The sequence below is a fragment of the Saccopteryx bilineata genome, chromosome 2 (genome assembly GCF_036850765.1).
Source record: "Saccopteryx bilineata isolate mSacBil1 chromosome 2, mSacBil1_pri_phased_curated, whole genome shotgun sequence".
In the NCBI taxonomy this organism is placed as follows: domain Eukaryota; kingdom Metazoa; phylum Chordata; class Mammalia; order Chiroptera; family Emballonuridae; genus Saccopteryx; species Saccopteryx bilineata.
In genome coordinates, this window is record NC_089491.1 from 385,132,121 (window position 1) to 385,136,278 (window position 4,158).

The following is a 4,158-nucleotide window of genomic DNA, read 5'->3' on the forward strand; positions in this document are numbered from 1 at the left end:
CTCACTCCCCTTCCCTTCTCTCTGTCCTCTCCATAAAATTGATAAATAAAATTTTTTTTAAAAAGTTGACTAAGTGGCCCTGGCCGGTTGGCTCAGTGGTAGAGCGTCGGCCTGGCGTGCAGGGGTCCCGGGTTCAATTCCCGGCCAGGGCACACAGGAAAAGTGCCCATCTGCTTCTCCACCCCTCCCCCTCTCCTTCCTCTCTGTCTCTCTCTTACCCTCCCCGTAGCCGACGCTCCATTGGAGCAAAGATGGCCCAGGCACTGGGTATGGCTTCTTGGCCTCTGCCCCAGGCGCTAGAGTGGCTCTGGTCGCAACAGAGCGACGCCCCGGAGGGGCAGAGCATCGCCCCCTGGTGGGCAGAGCATCGCCCCCTGGTGGGCATGCCGGGTGGATCCCGGTCGGGCGCATGCAGGAGTCTGTCTGACTGTCTCTCCCCGTTTCCAGCTTCAGAAAAATACAAAAAAAATAATAATAAAAATAAATAAATAAAAATAAAAACTTGACTAAGTGGACACAGGAAGGAAGAACACCCTGGCCCCAGGGAATGACATAGCAAAGGCCTCGACACAGGTGGGCTTCATTCAGCCCATTCCACACGGGGCAGGGCAGGCTGAGGTTGGTAAGGCAGGCGGAGGCCCAGGACCCCACGCTGTCTAACCTACTGAGGTGTTCTTGTCCAGAAGGCCCAGAGAGCCCTAATGGCTGTGCAGTGCACGTCAGAGTTTCATTCTAGAAAGCTCACTCTGGCAGCAGAGTGAAGGGGGCCCTGGGGCAGGGCAGGGCAGGTCCAGAGGCCGACAGCTGGGCAGGAGGCATCTGAGGGATTCCTGGGCTGTAAGTAGCCATTCCATTTTCTCACGGGAGACAATGAGGCAATGAATGTTGGAAAAAACTAAAGCCTTTTCAAAGAATGATGTGAAAACCCCCTTGGCTTTCTATCCACATGGTGGTGGGAGAATTCTCAAGGTGCATAATCTCCAAACCACCTGCTTTTTGGCTCAGGGCTGGGACTGCGGGTCTGCATCTGCATGCAGGACTTTACAATATTTCCAGTCAATTAATGACCCAACCAGGATCACTACACGGCCACCCAGTGTACCCCTGCCAACCCCTCATCTAGGTCCCATTTATCTGGCCCACATGTATTTGAGGCTCAAAGGGCTGATCCCGGCATGCAGAGTAGCCCAGGAAGAACCTGTCTGCCCGAGGAGCTATTCCAAACCAGCCTTGTCCCGTAAGTGACCCCCAGCTCCCCGTCCTGGGGGCGCCTCTGCAGGGCACTGCTGGGACTGCTGCATCTCAAGATAATCATCCTTTGAGGGTGCCCCCCTCACCCCCCTAAGGTGATGTCCAACCGCCTGTGGGACAACAGGCCCTCTGCCACTGCTTGCAAAACAGCTTGTTCTTTCTTCACGCTGTTCGGGGAACAATTCAGTTGGGATTACAGCTGGGTTTCCTGTGTGTGTGGTTGGAGAGCAGGAGGCCATGGAAGCTGCCGGGGCGGGGTGGGGGTGAGTGGACGGGGTGGGGGGCAGGGGCTAGGGGAGGTGGAGGGGGGCTAGGGGAGGTGGAGGGGGGCTAGGGGAGGTAGAGGGGGGCTAGGGGAGGTGGGGGTAGGGGCTAGGGGAGGTGGAGGGGGGCTAGGGGAGGTGGAGGGGGGCTAGGGGAGGTGGAGGGGGGCTAGGGGAGGTGGGAGGGATAGAGGAGGTGGAGGGGGGATAGGGGAGGTGGAGGGGGGCTAGGGGAGGTGGAGGGGGTAGGGTGGCAGGAAGGGGAGTAAGGGGGGTGAAGGGGGGCAATGATTCGTTGGATACATCAGTTGCACCCAACCCAAAAACCTTGTTTAAAATTTCAAAACTTAATTCTGAATTATACAGGTCATCCTTGGAGCTCCTTTGAGTAAAATTAAAGTATCCCAGGTCAGGCTGACACTCTCTTTAGATTGGGGTCTTGTACCAGCCCCGATTCCAGTCCCCTTCCTCCACTCCTAAGATAAAAAATTGACTATGCTTCTTTCCATTCTCTCCCCCCCTCTCCCCCCAGGTCATGGCCAAGTGCCGTTCATCCCAGGAAGGGAAGCTGGGTCTAACATTCCAAGCGCAATCAACAAAATGTACCGTATAAACACGAAGGAAAAACCACATGATCTCTCATCAGATGTAGAAAGATCACTTGATAAAATCCAACATCTATACTGATTATTTAAACATAAAAACCATCTCAGCAGACTAGGAGGAGAGCTTTCTCAAACCTGGTGAGGGGCGTTTCCAAAAAACCATGTTCCGGACACCACGCCCATGGTGAGGACTGAGCGCTTTCTCCCCGACCGGGAACGAAGGGGACGTGTCGCTCCCTTGTTCCCATTTCTCACTGAACTGGAGGGACTGTCCAGTGTCGCGAGGCAAGGAAAAGGAATCGAAGGCCTCAAAATTCAAAAGGAAAAAGTGACACTGTCTTTGTTCTTATATGATATGATCACATATATAGAAAAACTCTAAGGAATCTGTAAAATGCTACCGGAACTAACACGTGAGCTTGGGTAAGGAGGTGGGATACTCGGGCCAAAATGTTAAAAATCAGCTGTGTTTCAATAGACCAACAATGAAGATTCAGAAACTTAAATTGGAAATAACAATACCACTTATAATCGCATCTAAAATAGGAGCTAATGGGAATAAAGCTGACAGAGGAGGTGTGAGATCCGCACTGGAAACCGGAGAATGTTGTTAAGAGAAATGAAAGGCCTGTGTGAGAGCAGAGAGATGCTTTGTTCAGAAATCAGAAGACTCAACATTGCTCAAGTGTCAATCGTCCCCAAATTGATCCATTTGTTGAATATTAATTGTGTCCTTGCCTTAGTAGTTGAGAGTCCCTGCAGGGCAGCTGGGGGGCGGGGCTGCTGCTGACTTGGGGGTTTCTAGGAGCGAGGGAAAGAGACACAGTGGGCTCTACTTTGGTGGCTCCTCACCTGGGCAGTGACACCACTTATTTCTGCCAGCGGTTGCCAGCCACCTAGAGTGCCACCTGGTCTCTGGTCGAAGCTGCCACTCCCACTGTTCTCATCTAAAGGCGGACATCTTGATACATACGCTACACAATGGAATACTACTCAGCCATGAGAAAGAATAAACTATTGCCATTTGCGACAAGGATGGATCTTGAGAGTATCAGACTAAGGAAAAAAAGTCAGATGGAAAAGGGCAAGAACCATGATTTCACTCACACATGGAATATGAAACAGAAAGCAACAAGTGAACACACAAGACGAACTCATCATCACAGACAACAGAACGGTGGTTACCAGAGAGGAAGAAAGGTTGAGGGGAGATGAAGAGGGTAAAGGGGGTCAAATATATGGTGACGGAGACAGACTAGACTTTGGGTGTGAACACAGTACCATATACAGATGACGTATTATAAAGTTGTGCATTTGAAGTTTATGTAATGCTATTAACCAATGTCACCCCAGTAAATCAAATTAAAAAATAATCAAAACTAAAGGCAGACATCCTTACCTTTGCCCCTCGGCCCATGGGGAGGAGAGTGCGAAACAGTCCATCACCCTGGAACTTCCCGCCTGGGACCCCAGCTGGTCACGGTGTCTCTCATTCCGCACCCCCCTGGGCCTGGGCAATGTGCAAGCTCTCCCAGGCCCCCTGCAGGGAGGGCTCAGTACCATCTCCCATGTTTGTCTTTTTTGGGATCTTGCCATTTCTCACCCACTGAGATGTCTTGCTTTCGGTGGAACTATGCATGGTGCGTGTTTACTTGTCTGGCTGGGTTTTCTTACGTCCGTTATTTCCCTGAATGTGGTACGGGGGACTCAGGACTGCGGAATGGGGCTCTCTGCGTTTTCTTACTCCCCTCGCCCAGGTCTCGCCCCCCCCCCAGGACGGCGCCCCGACTCTAAACACCTGGCCCTGTAGCCAGTGCCTCAGGACGGGGACGCCACCCATCCTTCCTCCTCAGAGGAATTGCGGGAGCTGCTTGGTCTTCTTGCTGTTCATTAGTTTTTCCTCCAGGCGCTCTGGGGTGCAACTTCTGGGTTCTCAAGTCCAGCATGACCCGCCCCTTGAGGGGTCCCTGGCCCCGGTAGAGCTCAGCATGGGTTTTGTGAAAATAGACTTTATTATAATAAAATGTCTTTTTAAACAA